Source organism: Rhinolophus sinicus, linkage group LG09, assembly GCF_036562045.2.
Source record: "Rhinolophus sinicus isolate RSC01 linkage group LG09, ASM3656204v1, whole genome shotgun sequence".
NCBI lineage: Eukaryota > Metazoa > Chordata > Mammalia > Chiroptera > Rhinolophidae > Rhinolophus > Rhinolophus sinicus.
In genome coordinates, this window is record NC_133758.1 from 32858283 (window position 1) to 32879136 (window position 20854).

The 20854-nt window shown below is 37.8% G+C and overlaps 1 protein-coding gene and 1 long non-coding RNA gene across 3 annotated transcripts in view; one reads left to right on the forward strand and one right to left on the reverse strand.

Moving 5' to 3' along the window:
• KLHL14 (kelch like family member 14) overlaps positions 1–20854 on the forward strand; it is a 96307-nt gene that overhangs the window by 37942 nt on the left and 37511 nt on the right. The gene's annotated exons all lie outside the window — the stretch shown is intronic.
• LOC141573069 (uncharacterized) overlaps positions 1–20854 on the reverse strand; it is a 30327-nt gene that overhangs the window by 5365 nt on the left and 4108 nt on the right. The window contains exon 2 of the long non-coding RNA XR_012498638.1: positions 1151–1380. This is a non-coding gene — a long non-coding RNA (uncharacterized LOC141573069). The remainder of the gene's footprint in view (positions 1–1150; positions 1381–20854) is intronic.

Genomic DNA, 20854 nt, shown 5'->3' on the forward strand with positions numbered 1-20854 from the left:
CTTTAAGTGACTGAAAGAAAGGCTGTGTCATATGCAGAGTCACACGATGATTTAGTGGCAGAATGAGGAACAGAGCTCTAGTCACTGTATTTCCATCAAACAGTGCTGCTTCACGCACCACAACAATCCATCTCACCAACAAGTACCATACGTTGAGAGTCCAAGCAGATGAATGGGATTTAATGAAAATATAAATGGATCCAATGTACTTGGCATAGTACCATATTCATAGAATAGGACTAGTATAGATTAATTGAATGAATATTCTACCCTTAAAGGTCAAGAATGTAATCTTGGTTTATGGGCTAAACTGCAAATTATGATGTGTAAGTGATAAAATTTGCATTTAAGATTATTGACAAGCCAGAATTCAATGCACATTTCTTGACATTTTAACTCTGTCTTTAAAGCAGTGTCAAAAATGAAACAACACACACACACACACACACACACACACACACACACACACACAGCAACATCTTTTGGGCCAGATAGATCTAAATTGAAATACAGCCCCTGGCATTTGTTGATTATGAGACTTTGAGCAGGCTGCTTTCTCTCTGATCTTTCTCATCTGCAAAGTGAGCATAGTTCCTCTTAGCTTGTTGTGAGAATTAAATAATATAAAGTTCTAGGCTCAGTATCTGGAACATAGTTGTTCCTCAATAAACTTTCACTTTATTTTAGTCTATTTTACATTCTTTTATAAACAAACAGAGAAAACCAAAAGATTGAATCCTGTGTTCTGCTCTTATCGTCAAGGGTTTGAGAAAGAAGACATACCTTTGATTCAGAATGAAATTTCTATTTATTTCTAGTATGAACCTTATATGTATCAGTCAGGATGGGGTAAATTATGCTGTGGGTAACAAACAACTCCAAAATATCAGGAGCTTAAACCAAACACAAAATGTATTTCTCACTCATGCTACGTGTCCAGCATGGTTTGGCAGGGGGTGTCTGCTCATCAGAGTCATTCGGGGAGGGATCCAGGCATGTGGGGCTCCATCTTAACATGTATTTCTACCGTTGGTGCAGCAAGGGGAAGACAGTGCTGGAGCATCTTGTATTGCCTATTAAAAGTGACATTTATCATTTCTGCTCACAGAACAACACCCCATTTCAAGGCAGCACAGAAGGGTAACCTTACCAGGGTTCAGGTGGAGGAAAATCCAAGTATTTGGTGAACAACACAATGTGCCCATCTGTCCTACTGGACATCAGATATTCCATGTACTCTCTTTGCCATGCTCAAAGTACCTTCACTCCTCTTGCCAAGGGGAGATCACCCAAATCATCAGGGTCAGTGTCGATCTCTGGGGAAGGGACAATCCTCCCAGTATCAGGTTCCTTTGAGACTCCTCTTGACCTGGAAACAAACTAAAAAGCAAATGATCTGGTCCCCTCACACATAATGCACAGTGATGGATTAGGGACAGGATCAGCACAATAAACACTTTAATTTGGAAAGAGCCTAGCCATTTAGCAATCCCACCAAATCGACATTTTGAAGAGTGCCTAGCTAAGGTTGTGTTCCTTGATTGGGGCCCTCCCTAATTCTGCTCATTGTCTTTGGTCCTGCACGGCCCCTTGCTCCACCTTATGGGAGATTCTTCTTTAACTGTTATCTTCCTTGACCACACCTGAAGTGAACCTGACAATATGCTCTTCCTGGGAGTGGAAGAGTTTTCTAAGTACATTTCATTCTGTACATTTCATTTCTAAGTACATTTCATTTCTAAGTACATTTAGAGAACAATGGTTATTTTAAATCTCTAATTGTCACAGCCTCTTTTAGTCCCAACTGGTGGGTCTTTTGGCAATTAACCCTCTGAAAAACTTAGCTGTCTTCTTATGTTTCTTCTTCTTCTTCTTCTTCTTCTTATTATTATTATTATTATTATTATTATTATTATTATTAGTTTCAAGTGTATAAAACAACATAGTGGTTAGACAATTGCACTCCTCACAAAGCGATAACCCCAACATGTCTACTCCATCTGACACCATACATAGCTATTACAATAACATTATGTCTTCTTATGTTTCCATCCACTCCACGGCCGGTGATCATGTCTACAGCTCTTTTCTAACATACTTCTTAGATTGCTTTTTCCTTTGCTTTCTTGTCCCCATTCCCCAACTTCTCTCTAATACTTTTTCTATACGTTCATATACCTACCAGGCTTTAATAGAATAGCTCCCTTTTAACTCTTCCCCCAAGTTCAAAGAGTTTACTGGGTATCTCAACCTCCATTGCAACTTTCTTCTAAGATGTTCTAACATGGTGATATTACTCTGAAAGCCATACCTTTCATTTTGTCTTTGTCAGTAGCCAAGTTTTAATTTACATTTTTTGCTCAAAATTCTTTTCATTTTGTGTATGATACACAAAACCAAAATCTTTTATACAGTGAGACTGAAAAATGTTTCTTCTGATGCTGCACACTTCTAGTTTCTGGACTCTATTTCCTTTCAATCCTGCTTATAAATGAGCCAATTTTTTTGTGAGATCATCTTTTCTTTTTTTTTTGGTAGATCATGCCAAGTGCAGCCAACAGTGACGAATATACACTATCAACATTCTGTTTTCCAACCTCTTCCTTTGGAGGTGGTAGTTCATTAAGTAACTGATTAGCCATCCAAGTAAGAGCAAACCACAGTTTTATCAAGTTGTTTTCCATACCATAATGTGCATTTCCATCTGTCCACTCTCTCCATTATCAATTTCTTTGTTACCAGCCACTGAGTGCTCTTGGTATCAATGCCTAAATCAGTCCGATTAGGCTAGGATAGGTGGTCTTAACAACAATCCCCAATTCTTATTGGCCAATATAAGTAAAGATTTCTTTCTTTCTATGTCACATGTCTATGGTAGGTTGGCTGGGGTCTCTGTTCCACACCTTCTCCTTCCAATACGCAGATTCATGGCAGCTCCATGATATGGCATGTCAATATTGCCCTGGCAGGGGAGAGGACACTGACTCATTAAACTTCTGCCCTGAATTAACATATTTTATTGTCAAAAACAAATAACTTGGCCACACCTAGCCTCATAATGGGTAGAGAAGTGCAATCTTTCCAAGCTCTCAGAAGGAGGATAATCAAAATAATTGTTTAATAATCCTAATCATTGCAACAGTGCACCCTTATGTTCAACAAATATTTGGTTCACTCTTCTTGTCACATTCAAAATATTCTTGCTTCTCCTCTGAGCATTTGTTAGTCAGAAGAGATAGCTGCTCCATGCATCTTTCTACCTCTTCCTGTATCAGTATGACGTTATTGTCAGGACTGGTCTTTAGTCAAAGAAGATTAGATGTCTCTATATTAAAGGAAAAGTTTAAAAATACATTCCAAATATTATAATGCATTTGGGGTGGAATTTCTCAAATTTTGACTCCCCTCAATTAGTTTAAATATGTCTTAGGTTATATAACATTCATTCTTACTGTTTATTACAAGTAAACAATTATGTGTCTATAACATAGTTGTACAAATATGTATACAGATATAAATTATATAGCTGCATATAACTCCCATAGAACAGAATGGATTTCGTCATTTAGAGACACCTCATTTTAAAAAGAATTGAAATGACTTTCAAAATTACAACAAAAAAAATTTGAAAAGATCATTGTGGTGAGTGACTATTATATGCAGATCTCTCCATCAAAATAAAGGAATAACGAAGGCTAAGTGCAAATAAGCACACTGTTTCTTTTCAGATCCATGAGATGACTCTTTGGTGGAGGTAGGAACCATATGTGTATTTGTTGACTATCTAGCCAGTTAGAAATTTTGGTTTTGTATATCATACATAAAATGACTCCATTACTGAGGAATGATCACTCTATGGCCACACCTTTCTAGTTATTAGAGATATTGCTTTTGATGGAGATAACAGTTGTGCTTCATAGAAGATGCCTTAAGAGCCTAGCCACATTCAGCTGGCATTAAAGATGGTTTTGTGAAAGGGGAGTGCTGAGCAGACACTTTCTTACCTCCCTGTCTGGATGTCAAGGCAAACTACTGCTCCTTACAGTGTGTGCTAATTATTAATCCTACTGACATGCCTTGTTTGGTCATTAAGTCTTAATTTCTTTTTAAAACATTGAATTCCAGGTATTTAGCTAGAACAATAATCATTGTGAGTTTCAAAGACTGAAATCTTCCACATTTTTATGTTGAGAACACAGAGCACTTTCAGAAAACCCTACTGCTAAGGCAATGATGTATCACTTTCACTTTCATTATATGTTTTTAATCAGAGCGTGACTTCACACTAGACAAAGCGATACTTTATGCATGGTCTCACTTGTTTTTGCTAAAATCTTTTGACATGATTAATTTTACTTTAATGCTTTTGTCTTGTTGTAATGGTAAGGATGATGGGTATAAACCAGGCAAAAATACATGCTTTTCTATTATAATGCCTCTGAGCATTAAAAATATCTTAGATGAAAAGGGAAGAAAAAATCACAGGAGACTGGTCCGACTGGAATTAAATTTCTTGCTACCTGAACACAGAGTACATGAGATTTAGAAAAAAAGATTCAGTCATTGTTTTTAGTTTTATTTTTGGTATTTTTTATAGCAATTTATTCATCTGTATGATTAGATCTGAAGAGGAGGAGAGATTGTAGCTCACGGATTTCTTGATCTCATTTGTCGCTTTATAGCGTTTACCTCCTTCACAGTATTAAGGGACCAAAATATTAACCAGTTCAATACGAGGTATGTTTTGACCAGATCAAGGGTACAGCCAACCATATTTCCCCATCGTGATGCCTGCAATTGGATATAAGCTAGTTTTTGGCTGTACTAATTTTCAAACTAAAAGAATCAAATACAATATCCTTTGTCCAAATTACAGAAAAGCAGTGTTGTAAATGACATTAAGAAAACAATAGACCATTCAACAAGTGAGACCTGCTTTGTGGCAGCTATCAAAGTATAATTCTACCATGTTCACTTTTTAAAAAAAAATAAGTAATAGTTACTTGCCCTTATGAGAACTTCCTTTTTTCTACCCAACCTGTCTGCTTGTTTTACTTGCCTTCTAACTAAATCGTATTATAATAAAAATATCATCTAGCACTGTCCAGTAGAACTTTATGCAACTGTATCTGCACAGTCCAATGGGGCCACAACTCGCTGTATGTGGCTAATGAGTACTTTCAATGTGGCTACCAGGGGAGAAACTGAATTTCTAATTTTATTTCATTTGAATAGATTTGCATTTCAATAACCCCTGCGACAAGTGTTTTCTGTATGGACAGCACAGCTCTCCACGGCAGAAAGTTGTGTGATATATTCGTATGCACTTAGGAGAACTGCTTGCTACCACAATCCTGCTGGCCCAAATCTAGTCCCCTCTAAGCAAGAAAAAAAATAGGTGACCCTATAAAATAACCAAATCCAAAGAACACCAACTGACCCACAATGTGAGCCCTCTTCTAGATACCAGGGTTTCACCTTTTGCTTTCTCATTCTCTCCTTCCACAAATCCCCACTTTTTCCTCTGGGTTACCTGGTATATTCATTTCCCGGGGCTGCCGTATCAAAGTACCAAAAAACTGGATGGCTTCAAACAACAAACATTTATTCTCTCACAGTTCTAGAGGCTAGAAGTCCAAAATCAAAGTGTCAGCAGGACCGTGAGCCTTCCCGAGACCAAGACCCTAGGGGAGAATGCTTTCTCTCTTCTCCCTTTTTCTTTTTCTTTCTAGTGGCTCCTGGAAATCCTTGGTATCCCTTGGTTTGTAACTTTAAGATTCTAATCTCTGCCTTGTCTTCACGTGGCCTTCTTCCCTGTGTCACTCCTCTGTGTCTCTGTGTCTAAATCTTCCTCTCGTTTCTCTTATAAAGACATTTGTCATTGACCTTAGAGCCCACCCTCATCCAATATGACCCCATCTTAACTCGATCACATCTGCAAATACCCTATTTCCAAATAAATTCACCTTCACAGGTCCTGGGGGCTAGGATTTAAACATGTTTTTTGGGGACACAATTCAACGTAGTACACCTAGCAAATGACACATGTAAGGAAGAAACATAACAAAACAAACAGCTATTAGATGCTGCCTGTGAGGCACACAATCTAAGTACTTCACTTGCCTTTATTCATTTCGTTCTTCAACAAGTCTATGGTATTAGGAACTATGATTCTCATGCAGATGAAGAAATGGTGGCACAGAAACATGAAGTAATTTGCTCAAGGTCACACAGATGGTAAATGACACAGCCAAAATGTGTACCCAAATTAAGTTCCAGAGCCTTCACTCTTTACTGTTTCACATTACTGTAATAATAACAGAGTGCATATTGTAAAAATAATTAAAGGTGAAGCAAGACTAGATAGGCTACTTCAGCATGTTATGCAGACTAAAGTGGAATATTCTCTACACAAATGGAATATATTAATATCTTAAATGTGCATGTTTATTTGTTGAACCTTCTGCTATCCCCTGTGTCATTAATTGAGGATTGAAGGAAGAGTATTGTATTCGGTTATTTATGGGTGAAAATTATCTTCGAATGAGGCGATCTTCCCTTCCATGGGACTTGCAAATCCTGCCTCTGCTCTCTGTGTACCTCCTCACTTACAAAAATCATAACTGTGAGATTTGTGTGCCAGGACATGATTTTTATAGAGAGGGAAAAATCTGTGCTTTTATGTTCTCCTGGTTGTCTGTTTTGTCTGATATTCCTCGGTCGGTGGTATATTGGTGAACCTCAGACCTTCGTTTCCTGTTCATTCGCAAATTTGTTTGAAGATTTTCATGACCAGAATCATTAACTTTGCCAAATATCAGTAGCTGCTCTTGTGTGTGCATAAACATTTCCTAGGATTAAATTATTTCTTCCACTTTAGAGCTTTCATTTTTTAACAAAACGATAAAGCATCCTTTTTTGTCTTTACTCTTGTCAAAAACCCAAGTCATTTTCCTCACCTGAGTGATAATCAAAAGACAAATGTGCCAATGAATTAAGGAGAAGTGCAGTGCTTATTTGCTTTCAATCTTGTTGTTAAATTTGCAAGGTTTGATATCCTATATTGTGTTTGTCACAAATGCATGTAAATAAGTTTCTAGACCTAATTCAGAAAACAATCCATAATGGTTATCATAATTTACATGTATCTCTGATGTCCGGTTAATTTGCTGATCTCAGCATTGGGGTTTCATTCCCTATGCCTTACTCCAGTGTCAGCCTTGAACTGAAGAGCTTGGGTTCAAGGTGAAACCAGAAGGGTGGTACTACCAAGCACTTTCACTAGATGAAATAACCTTCCTTGACCTTTGGAGAAATTTTAAATTTCCCATATTCTGTTTAAAAAAAAAAGAAGAAAACAGAAAGATAAAATACACATTTCTTTAAGAAGCAGCTTTTGTTTCTTTTACCAAATAAAGTTTAGTCATTTACAAATATGATAGCCAATGCCTGATTCTGTCATGCTCTGCGGAAAACCAAGGATGAGAGTTCAGTTCTTTTCACAGCTCAGCTAGCTTCATATACTCATAGAGAGAATTCTTTTTCCAAGCCACACACAAGCTATATCCCAACCAGTTCCATATAAGGGTATGTGACTATTGATAATGGAAGCCCACTGTAAGAGAGGATGGAACAGTGCAAATCCATTAATGCTACTGGAAAATAATAGGACATTTATTTTTGCCGAAAGGTTAGTAGCATCACCCTCATGCACGTTGCTTCCTTAAGCAGAACTGATGGGGGCAGGGAGAACTCAAAGCAATACTTTCTGAGGTCTTCTGAGTTTCACTTGTTTGCAGTATATAATATGTCACTTGACAGAATGCAAACACGTGAATGTAAACCTGTTTCCCAGAGTAAATGAATAAAGAGCATAAAAAAAAGACTTTTCCTTTTGAGAAAAATCTGTAAGTATTGTTGTCTTTCCAGGAGTCAGCCAACTTTTTCTATAAAGGGCCAGATAGTGAATATTTTGGGCTTTGCAGCCTCAAGATCATCACAACTATTCATCTCTACCATCATAGCATGGAAGCAGCCATAGACAATATAAATGAATAAAAATGGCCACATTCCAATAAAACTTGACTTATACAATTAAGTAGATGGCTGGATGTGACCTGCAGGCTGTAGTTTGCCAACCATTACACTCCAATCTAAGGACATACCTATTTTATTCACACATCACACCCCTTAGTAGTAAAACAATCTTCATCATGGTATCGCCAATCATCACTAACATTTATTAGACTGACTAAGCCCTTTACAGGTGTTAGCTTATCTAATCGTCACAACAATCCTCTGATGCAAGTTCTTCTAGGACTCCCATTTTATAGAGGAGGAGCCAAGGCATAAAGAGGTAAAATAACTGGTCCAATGCCATGAGTAAGAAGCGAAGCCACGATTCAAACTCAGGTAGTGTCACTCCAGAGATCACGCTCTTAAGTCACAAGCGATACTGACTCTCGGGGAATGTTTTGTGACCTTCCTCTTTAACTTCAGAGGCAGACTCTATGCTGAACATTAAATGAAACACCTTCTCTGCCAGCAACATGGGGTCAGATGCTACATCTACCTTGCTGAGTAATTCCACTCACCTGCCTGGCTCACAGTACATACTCCACGGACACTGTGCAAATGTTGAGTCAGGGCATTAATTCTCACGCTTGCCAGGGCCACAGGCAAGTACCAACAGTAGCTAAACATTGCCTCATTAGCCAGGGGATCTTCCAGGAGGTTAAATAGTGCTCGTGCTGAGACAATGTCAGTCTTTCAAATATATGTCCAGCCCTTACACGTGTGTAGTTAGATTTTTCTGCTTATCTTAATTCTATCTTTGAACTTACAAATACCTGTTACATGAAGCAGCCTCTTTGCAGACTACACAGGCACAACAAGTAAGGGCTAAAAAGACAAAGAAGGGGAGTTTTGATGTTAGCAACCCCAAAATGGTAATGAGCACTTATTATGTGCCCAGCATTGTGTTTAGCACGTTCCAGCCATCATCGTATTCAATGCTCACAAGAAGCCATTTTAAGGCAGATGTAACTACCCTAATAAGGACTTAAAAAAACAAGACTTATGAAGACTAAATAACTTGTTCAAATTTGCAGTTAGTAAATATATGAGTTAATGTTCCAATGCATGAATTTTTGACTCCACAACCTGGAGGCTGACCACCGTGTCACACAACCTTCATTGAGGTCCTCTCTCTCTGCCTCTATGGCTTGAAGCCGACACAGGTGGAGAACTTCTACATGCTAGACATTGTGTTGTGAGCCATACGTGGATTATCTCATTAAATACTCAGAGTAGCAATGTGGTGGAAATCCTTGTTATCCCCATTTTGTTGGTTTGGAAACCAAGGTCAAGGAGAGTGCCCAAGCTAATCTGTAGTGGAGCCAGACTATGAACCCAAGCGGTTGGCTTCAGGGCCTACCTCTTAAACCAAATACTGCACTGCTTTCGGCTTGTTGCTATAATTTTAAAGAGAAGAGTAGACATGTATTGAGGGCTCTCTAGGATAATGGGACGTTCCATGTTTATTTATTGGATGAATGTTATCCTCATAACCACCCTGGATAATATGCCTATCTAGTCCTTGCCATTGAAAAGCACTTTCAAGTCTGTCATTCACTGGGTCCCCCATAATAACCCTGCGAGACAAACAGGTCAGGCATTATTATCACTGTTTGACATATGAGGAAACTGAAGTTCAGAGCAGTTAAGTGACTTGTCAAGGTCATGCAATAATTGATGAATTTGTGGCTCAAACCGGTGGCTTCTGACCTAACTTAGTTCAGTGTTCTCTCTATTAAACCATGTTCTATGAAACCTTATTAGGAGTTCTTTGACCTGTAACTGACATTATTTGATCTCTTTCTAATATGGTATTTTTTTTTCCAACTGGGTTATTTAGAAAAGTATGTATCAGAAGTTTTCAATTCACTCAAGCCATTTTGAACGGAAAATAATTAGCTTCTTGGTTGCAAATAATGCAGAGGTAAGCACTCACAAGGTGCCATATTACAGCTGAAGCATACTTAGTGAGCAGCACAGGATTCCAACATGAAACAGATGATATCGATTAATAATGAGAGAGCTACTTAGAGATGTGGGCAAGGGCTGAGAACACCTCAAGGAGTAGTGAACCCACTTCCCTGTCCCCCAGGGTTAATAGTGGGACACTATTATCACCCCTAGACCTGAAAGGCAAGAGGAGGGGGAAGTTACCAGACCCAGAGACAGAAAAGGCTGTGCTGAGAGGACCACTTAATAGGACCTTCATTCAAATAAGAAAGGCAACCCACACTGACTCAAAAGAAGGAAACCAGGGGAAGAAATACCCTGAATTTCCTCTCCTTTCTCCCTCAATCTTCTGAAACCAAATCCAGCCCGAAGCCAGAAGAAAGGGGGCCCAAGATGTGATTAGTACCAGTGGTACCCAGAAGAACTAAGCAGGGCCATTGGGGGTGGAGAGTGGATCTGCAGGAGCTATCAGAAGATGCCCCGCATTCACCATTCATGAAACCGCCTTTTATTAGAATTCAAAATCTATGATTAAAGATGTCAAAATACAGTTACATTTTCAGATCTTGGGAACTTTAATATCTAGTTTCGCTTACCCGAGTTCCTTAATACCTGAGCTGTTTTATATTTTCTACTGGGTTTAACTGGCCCACTACCAAGTTAACAAATTGGAGTGGAGTTCTTGCTACCTGCCTCCATCACAGTGACATGATGTAATACCACCAAACCTGTCACCTAGTTATAGATCAAGCCTGTAGCCAGTATAACCCTAGGCCCATCCCCCACAGTAAGGATGAGCAGGAGTGTTTGTTTGACTTTTAAAAGATGGATTACTTTTCTTCTTCCCCGTGATTCTCTTGGCCAGTTGAAGACAGTCTCCATGGTATAGCATTATGCTTTGCACACATCAGTGTCACACAGTACAAATTAGTGGTTAGACTCAGCTTTATCAGAAAGCACAAGTGGGGTTTGTGGTGAGAACCGAGACTGCTATCAATAGTGTACATCCCTGTTGGGTTCTGTGGGTTCCTTATTTACAGAACACAGCTCTGCTACGGTATTGCCGCTCACCATTTTCCCAGTCTCTCCTCTCCTCTCCTCTCCTCTCCTCTCCTCTCCTCTCCTCTCCTCTCCTCTCCTCTCCTCTCCTCTCCTCTCCTCTCTCTCTTTTTCTCTCTCTCTCTCATTGTTGTTCATATCACATTACACTTGAAGCTCCATTTCTGATAAAGAAAAGGCATTACATGTCTAAGGGATACTGTAGGTTTGTGCTGGGGTTTCCAGATTGTCACTATAGCTGAAGGAAAAGCCGTTGCTAGGAGGGACCTATAGGCGACTCACACTACCTATTTCTCAAAGTCAGATGGGTATGTGTGGATTTAAATGGGTGAGTTAAGCAAGTAGATTCATTGTGCTTGAGACTACTAGAGAAAGCTCCTCCAAACGTGTGTACCCTGGAGAATTAAGTGTTCTAACATTTTTCACCAAATAAAAATTTTCACATTGGTAACTGAGGAAGGCCAGTCATGTGAAAAAGAAGTTGGATTAATTAGCCATGTTAAAGGAATGTGTCAAGGTTGGGAGAAAGGAAACCTTCCCACGAGTGAACAGAAAACAGGTAAAAATGCAAATTTCATGGGAATCAAGCCCACACAAATGCTCCATGAATGTAGATGTCAATAACGAATCATTTTTAATGAGCATTATTAATTTCAATAAAAATCTAGTTTGACAGTTATTTTTTTCCCTATCTTTTATCCCTTAAATAGATGGCTCCCATTAGGAAGAGCTTATCTTTTACCTCTGCATGTTCCTGTGACGTGTGGCACCAGGGCACCAGGCCGGCAGAAAACTGCTGTACCCCTCCGCCTTCCTAAAACGTCCCAAAGGTGCACATCACTCTGCAGATGACTAAGAAATGTCCAGGTTCCCTCTTGGCAGGATTTTTAGAGTGGACTTTGCCACTTTTGTTGTCCCCTGCTTACTAATGTTATCTAAGTATATGGAATTGAGGGTATAATTGTTCGAGTGGCTCAAACATTGCCAGCTCAGAGCACGAGCATACTCTTGGCCCACGTGGGAGTAAAGCACCTTCTCTTTGAAGAACATACTTTGTTCTGCAACTGCACTTTTCATCTAACCACTGCACCATCTCACTGTTCTCTCATAGTTCCATTTGTTAAGGGCAATGTGAAGAGGATAATCATAAAATACACGTGCTTCCAAGGGAGCAGAAGAGGAAGACCTTGAGGAAAAGTAGCATGACAATTAATAATATAGGTGCAGAAGCTTGTGTAGGCCTGGTAGTGAAATCATGTAGACCACAGAGAGTTTTATTTGGCAATGCATTCTGGTCCAGAGAGAATCCATTCTGCACGTTGAGTACTCCTAATTCATGCTTCATCTCCATGAAAGTCATATCTATCTGGCTAAGTCACCTTTTACTCTGAAAATGGAGTATTACAAAAAAACATGCTTTCTCAGGTGCCTTCCTGGATGCCTGTTTAAGTACTAGGATTCAGCTGAAGATCATCCACAGCCCTCTTCTCCTCCTAAACCCCTTCCTGTGCTGTGACATCCATAATAGTTGATGATGGTCTGCTAATCTATGTTTGCTTCCCAGACCTCTCTTTCTTGAAACTGGCCACGTCTGTATTTCCAACTGCCTCCTGAACATCTCCATTTGGCCTTAAAATCATTATCTTGCCTTCAAACCCATTGTCTTTGTTGTTCTCTACTGTAGACATCTTTAGCTCCCCAACCTGAAAACCTAAGTGTCATGCCGGACTTGCACCTGTCCTCTAATCCCTTCTTCATCCTGTCAACAAGTGTTGTCATTATTATCTTCTGTATCCATTTCAATCATTTCTTCATCTCCATTCAGACTGTCAGTCCCTGGCATAAAATCTTCAATGAATTCCCGAAACACACAAGATGAAATCCAACTCCTCTGCATGGCTTCTAAATTCGCTGTATGCTGTTTCTCCCATCCCACACCTTTCCCTCCAGCTTTTCCAAACTACATGCAGATCCCTGAAATGCAGTCCTTCTGACACTTAGGCCACTGCTCATGCCCTTTTTTCTGCATGGAATGCTCTTCAGCTCTGTCTAGTTCCACACACCACTGTGAAACACTTGCTCTATTTCAAGCTTTGTGCTAGGAATTTGGAATACAAGGAAGACACGGCCCATATTATTAAGGTCTCCACAATTTTCACAATAAACAGAAATGAATCAGTTCCATATGTGATAGGCCAAGATAAAAATAGGTACAGGGTGCTAAGGATGTTACACCCATTTGGCCATGAACTTCCTGATAAAATGCCAGGGTAAGTCCTCACCGACCTCTAACAAATGATTATTGCCTCCTCTGTGTTGTTACAATGCCCTGCCCATACTTACCTTAGAAAACTTATTATTTTGTACTGTAGTTGTTTAAATGTCTGCCTTCCTATACTTAAAGCAAGAATGCTGTGGCTTATTTATCTTTGCAGCCACTGTATCAAGCACATGTAATAATTATTGAAAAAAATGAATGAATAGTGCTTACACACAATAGCAACTCAGGCAATCAGTAAACTAACAGACATCAAAGTCAGTTTACCTTCACATCTTATTTATACAGTGATCAATCTGGATGAGTGTTACATCAAATTGTTTGATATAGATCTATAACGTTATATAGTGAGGCCCCAAAATTGTTAATATGAGAGAAATATCTAATTTATTCTGATCTTTGAATAGTGGGCTTATGGGATATGGACTTATTTATAGTTCAAGTTCAAAAATTGTGGGCAAACTTTGAAATGTATTCTCTCCTGTGGATTTTTATTAATCACCTACTATAGTTGCACAAATCAGGCACTAGCTAAATATCTGTTGAAATAGTGTTTCCATTAAATTGTAGCACAGTTTATTATAAATTTTGATGAAACTAGCAGGTTCTATGTTTACAAAATGTTCATGAAAGGTAAACTGTACCAATATTGTGAGTGTATCTGTATCACTATAAAGATCCACAAAGATTAAAAATAGGGTGGAGCTTATCAGAATGACTATAAAATATTGAAATTATTTCTTTAAAACTCTGATTAGTGTAATAAATCTGAAGAAATATGGAATTTAAGAATTGGCTCTCTGTGTAAAAGAAGCTCTTAGATAAAATATATGACACTGAATACTGATAGAAACCTATATTCCAAATTCCTTTAATTCAGTAAAAATGCTACCCCTCAATCTAATCTGTTTTTGGGTGCTAGTGCTCATTGATGTTTAGTATCTGGGCTCTCTTGCTAATCATAAGACCCTCAGTAAATCATTTTCATGTTCAGCCCCTTGGTTATTTCAGTTTTAAATTCTGGGAAATAATCTCTGCCTACCTCACAAAAGGTGCATAAGGAAGTCCCTTGTAAACTGGAAAGTGACATACAAATGCGATGAATTATTATTCCAAGCAGAGAGAGAGCAACGTAGAAAAGCAGAGTGTAACGTTGCATTTTAAATTTAGGAAATTGTGAAGAGTTGGGAACTGCTAAAAGGTGGGTTGAGATCAGGTGTAAAGGATCGGGTGAAAACCATTTAGATCTTATTCTATAGTCAGTGGGGAGTCACCAAAAATCTTTGAGCATGGAAATAACATAATTAAATTTGTGTTTTAAAAGTTAATCTAGGGTGAATTGGAAAAGGAGAAATTGGAGACAGAGTAACCATTTATTACACAACCCAGGCAGGGGATAATAGGAGCCTGATTTACAGCTGTGGCTATGAAAACAATGAAAGAATGGCAAAATTAAAACTCATTTCATAAATAGAGTTAAACACCATTTGGTAATTGTGCAGTAGGAGGTAAAAGACAGTCTGCCTTTGTTGACAAATTTGAGCTAATACCTTTGCTCAAAAGAGGAAACCAAGGAGAAGAAGATGCAAGTTTAGAAGAGGATTAAAGGAATTTAGTCTTAAACATGTTGAGTTATTGGTGTCTATATACATCACATCCAGTCTTGTGCCTGGCACATTGTAGGTGTTCAATAAATACTTGGTGAATGTATCAATGAAGGAAGGATGAATTAAAGACTGGGAGATATTTGAGGGAAATTACCCAGAAAGGACTAGAAAATATTGGTCTATATGACAGAGGAGAAAAGGCTAGAAACACAAATTCTGAAGTCAGTATGTAAGCAAACAGCATCATTGAGATCTAAGGGAGAAGAGATGGAGACAAATAGAACTAATGACTCAACTCTAACAGAATAAGATTATGTATGTCCAATGCCTGACATAGAGTAGGGTTTAATAAATCAATATTTGATGAATACATGAATGAATTTTTCAGGAGTAGATAAAGAAGGAACAATTGGACATCTTGTAGTAGCCCCCACCCCTTTTTTTCTGACATGTTTTGTCTGAATTATAGACTAATTCTGCAATTCATCACCTGGCTGCCATGAAGAAACATGAATTATATAGCCTAAATTTAAGGCAACCATGAGGAATTTCTTCCCCTTGTAATTCTCACTTCCATAGATTCAAATTCAATTGATTTACTTAACTCTATTATCAAACTGCAGTTATAACAAATTATTCTTTCCTTAAAATTGCCCATACTACAATGAAAGGAACTGATAACACTTTTTCATGTACTAAAATTGGGCCAAATAGAATAAAATGTTCAGTCCATTCACTTGATTTACTGTGACCCCTAAATACAACATGTTGCATGAGAGGTTTTCGAGTTTTGCTGCAAGACCTTGATCATCATGGGGAAGATCAACTTGGAGAGAGGACATTTCAGTCTCAATCTGAATTGCCTTTGCTCTTATAAACCCAACCTAGACTGGAAGATGAAAACAGCAGCACAAATAAGAATACGTAAATAATAAGAAATTAAACCTAAAGCTTTCAGGAATCATAATGTAAAAGGTTCATGTCTACAAAAGTAATATTTGAAAAAAATTAAAAACAAACTAGCTGCAAAACATAATGTGAAAAAAACAACCAATTTCTAGATATTAATTATATGAAGTAAAGAGGTCAAATTGATTGTTAAAATCCAAGGAAACTTGGATTTTATAAAATTTCATAATTTATAAAATTTCAACCTTATCACTCCATTCCCTCACCACATGCCACACAAAAAAAAAAAAAAAAAAAATCAAAGTTTCTTTCATAGCTGTTACATAATCAATTTATTTGCATTTACCACTGCCCTTTGGCTGTACCCACTCTCTGAAGAATTAAATAACTAAAGGACAGGCTGAAAGGAGGTAACAAAAGAAATAATAATATTGGAATAATATACGAACCAGGCCGTTGGTCACTGAATAATCATAAGTTAACTATACTTTTAAAATATAGTCATCATTTATCATTATAGTCCAAGAAACCTTGTTCCTCAGTTAATAAAAAAAGATTTTCCATTAAAATTTCTTCTAAATGTTAGATGAATGTAATCCAAAAAATGCGAACATAAAATTGTCTGTTTTCAGAAGTACCATTAAGGCCTTTTAGTAATTTCACTGACTTTTTAGATTTTCCAACTGAAGATCCACCGATAGTCATATTTCATATTTTCTTCTCATTATTGTGTAGTGGAGATGAGCTTGGAGCAGCTCTTGTCGGCACAGACTCTGATTGCTCTGAATATCCCCACCCCACCCCCACCCCCCAAAGGATGATCACACTGATTGCTGAAGTCGTTTTAACTTCTAAGAATTCAGAAAGTTAGACTGCGACTTGAGATGAGGAGTTATAATTCACACAGGAACTAGATTAATATGACAAGAAAGAGTAGAAGATATGATTGAAATGACTTAATCAAAGAGGAGCATCCATAGTTTAAATGCATGTGTTATTTGTAAAAATCTGGGAGAGTACTTTAAGGTAAGGAAGAGGGCCCGTTTTTAGTCTTTCAATTTCTTCACTAAAATGTTTGCTTCTTACATGAAAGCAATGTACTAGTTTCAAAGTGAATTCAATAAAGAGTAAAGGATATGTTGAAGCTAATACATAAAACATTATTCATAGTTAAATACCTGTGTATTTGTAAAAACCTGAGACAGAAATTTAAGGTAAGGAAGAGAACTTCTTTATTTAGTTTCTCAACTTCTCTAAAATGTTTGCTTCTTAACTTGAAGCCATTTGCCATTTAAAAAATGTTTAACTCCTGTGTGGAATTATCCCCTAAAAAGCAAAGAAAACCAAATCATTTTCCCAACCAACCATGTGCACACGATACATAAGTTTATACTGATGCGTGGATCAAAGTTGCTTACAGACGAAAGAAAAGTAGTAAATTCTAGTTCATTACATCTCTGTCACAGGACACAATTCCAGATCTTTCAAGTTATTGGAAAATCTGGCCTGTTTTAAAATTCTGTCTTTAGCAATATTAGCATACGTTATTCCTGCTAAGTATCGATAGGAGTTTCTAAAAGAGAAAAAAACTATTTATATTGCCTTCAGCACTGAAGTATGAAGTTCAAAAGTAGGTTACCAGGAATAGCTAGAGAATCAGACATAGGCTTTGGCCCAGCTCAAATATTTGGAATTATTTTGGAGGAATGCAGTAAAGAAAATACTACTGATGTTCTCCATCTCAGCGTGATCTGCATCAAAGAAAAGAAAAATGAATTCAGCGTGTAAAACACCAGAGTTTTAAAGATATCCCCCTGATTTTTGTCTTTACTGTTGCGATTATCCTCTTTGTTTTTGTTGGCCTTACAGCCCCATATCCAAGCATAGTTCTGGATGCTTTTTCTGGGCAGACAAGCAAAGAACAATGTACACCATCTAGTGGCTCAGGTCAAAACTGCAGCTGTCCAAGAGAGGCGAGCTTGAGCAGGATGCAGCAAGGGGCATCTGCAGCCGTGGCAATTAACAGACTTAGTTCTTCCCTCAGCATTTCTCCAAGTGCCTGAGGATCGCTGAAGTGGTTGCCATGAATTCCAGAGGGAAGCCCTCACAGCACATAAAAAGACTCAGTCTAGGAAGTTAATTTAAATAGCCCACAGTTAGAATCCTACTTTATTCTGGCTACGTATCCATAATTACTCAGCTTTAATGAGAACATTTTACTTGCTTGCTTAGTACCAGAATTAATATTACTACTGTAACCTTTGTTATATCATGGAGTGAGCAACTACGATGAAAGAGGAAATAGGTTCCATTTGTGATCATATGCTAAGTGAATTGCTTCTCTAAATCATCATCAACCCAAAGCTGTTGTTGCAAACTCCTGGAGAGCCATGGAACTTTCACAAAGGGTCCTTGAATCCACTGTCACAAGGCACATTCTCTATAAATTGCATACAAAGACATCTCTATGACGTATTCTACATATATTGGATTCATAATTGCAATTAATATGTAATTAGTAAAAGAGCATTACTAAATTATTGATAGTTTATTTGTTATGTAATTTTCTTCAATAAATATTAGTATATCACTCTCACATTGTTATCTGGAAAAAATGCATTTATTTATATTATACATTCATATGTAAATTACACAAAACATAGATTTTTAAGAAATACACATCTAATGGTCCTGATTTCAGCAGTCCCACTTCTATAAATTTGTTGTAAAAAGATAATCATCCATATGTTTTGAAGACATTCATTTCAGTGTTGTTTATCACAGCAATTAATTGGAACCAGACTTGTGTTTGATGATTAGGGATTGTTGAATAAGTTTTACTTTCTCCATACCAAAAAAAGTAGAAAAGTAGAAAACCACTATTAAAAGCTATTTGTGAAGATCTGTATTTATTGAATTGAAAACAAATGGAAAAGAGAATGGAGGGGAAAACCAGGGGTTTCTGGAGGGGCCTGTTAAGTTGGAGAGCCCACCTGATACCCAAGTGGAGCTATGAAGTCATGTGGCTGGACGATCAGCAAGGTAGAGTAGTACAAATATTCCTGAGAAAAGGGCAAGCTCTTGGGGCAGGCAGGCCAATGTTTACAGACTGAGTTGGTGAGAAACAACCAGCAAATTTTCAGAGTAGGGAATGCCAATCAGGTAGAATGAGGGCTCAGAGAGAATGGTCTCCCGGAAGGAAACATGTGAGGGAAAGAGTCATCTACTACGTCAAATGATACTATGTCCAACGATCAATTACATGAGATGAGCACTAGAAGCCACATCTTCTTTAGCAACATGATGTTAACAAGAGCTGTTTCAGTGGCATGGTGAAGCCGAAAGTATAATTGGAAAGGGTTTAAATGAAAATGGAACAGGAAAATTGGAAACTTGGAGTAAAGAGTAAAGACATCTCTTCCAGGGATTATTTATGTAAAGGGAAACAGAGAAATGGGATAGGTAGGAAGAAGAGGATATTAATGTGCAAGAATTTTTTTTAAGGTAGCAATATAACAGCATGTTTATCTGCTGAGAGATCTGATAACGGGAAAAAATTAATGATGCAGGATGTGATAAAAATTGCTGGGAAAAGTATACTTGAGTAGTTAAGAGGGAAGGGGACCAAGCACACAAATGGAAGTCTTGACTTTAGAAATCAGCATGGATGGTCCATCTATCCTTAATAACAAAAGGAAAGGCAAAGTATGTATAGATATGCTGATGAAGGTAATTTGGTGCATACAATGCTGGGAGCCTGTGGGAGTTCTTTTCTAAATGTTTCTATTTTCTTAGTGAAATAGAAAACAAGGTTATCAGCTAAAAGTAAATCAGAAAGCAGATGTTAGAGAGTTGAGAAGAAACAAGATGTGAAATAGTCATTTAGGACAGAGATCAGAAAACATTTTCTGTAAAGGGCTAGATAGTAAATACTTTATCCTATACAGGCCATTAAGTCTCTGTCACAACTAGTCAACTTGGTCATTGTAGCAAGAAAGCAGCCACATAGATGTTACATAAACTGATGGGTGTGTCTGTGTTTCAATAAAACTTTATTTACAGACACAGGTGTTGGGCCAGGTTTGTTAATAATATGTTAATCCTCAACCTAGAAGAAAGGATTAATGAATGGTATAGGGAAGCACGGTAGGAACTTCAAGCAACAATAACATGAATTTTAAACGAGGCCTATTCACAGGTTGCTATAAATATCTCCAGCCACATTCAGCTGTGTGGGTGCTGACATGAGGCTGGATATAACCAAGGTTTGGTTTTGTTATGCAAGTGTGAAGAATGGAGAAAGGAACAAGAGAGTTGGATGTGCATGCCAGGAAATTATTACAAAGATGAACGGGGAAATCTAAGCTGAGTCAGGAGGAAAATAAGGACATGAGGGGCATGGGGTCTGAGGGACAGTGAAAAGGAGGTAGGCTTGATGGATGTAGGCCTTGCTACTAGCCTTTGATACTTTTCCTGAGGAAAGAGGACAATTCATTAGTTATGTTATTGAAGAGTAAGAGCTAAATAGTGATTCAAACTTTGTTGGGTGATAATGCATAGAGTAGTCATCATTCTGTGGGGTAGATGTAATGTTACTCCCCATTTTATCAACATGAAGGGAAGGAGAATCCAAATCCGAGCTAGAAGTGGTGTTTGAATGAGTCTTACCATGATATCTAGTTTCTTACTTACTAGGATTATTCCCTCTCTTCTTCCCCTTTATTATATCAAAATGCTCTTGCCTACTCCCTCTCCACAAATAATTCCTATACCCACTGTCATTTTTAGTTAATGGTCTTTCTTTTCTTCTTTTGATGTGTCATGCTCCCGTTTTCTTTGTCTCTTAGCCTTTACGTGTGGTCATGTTTCACACTTTCTGAGTCGACAGTTTTGGAGTAGTTTATACTTTTTATGTTCTTCCCCGATAGACCTTTCCTCTTTGGTTGGAATATTGAGCTTTACGATGATGGCTTTT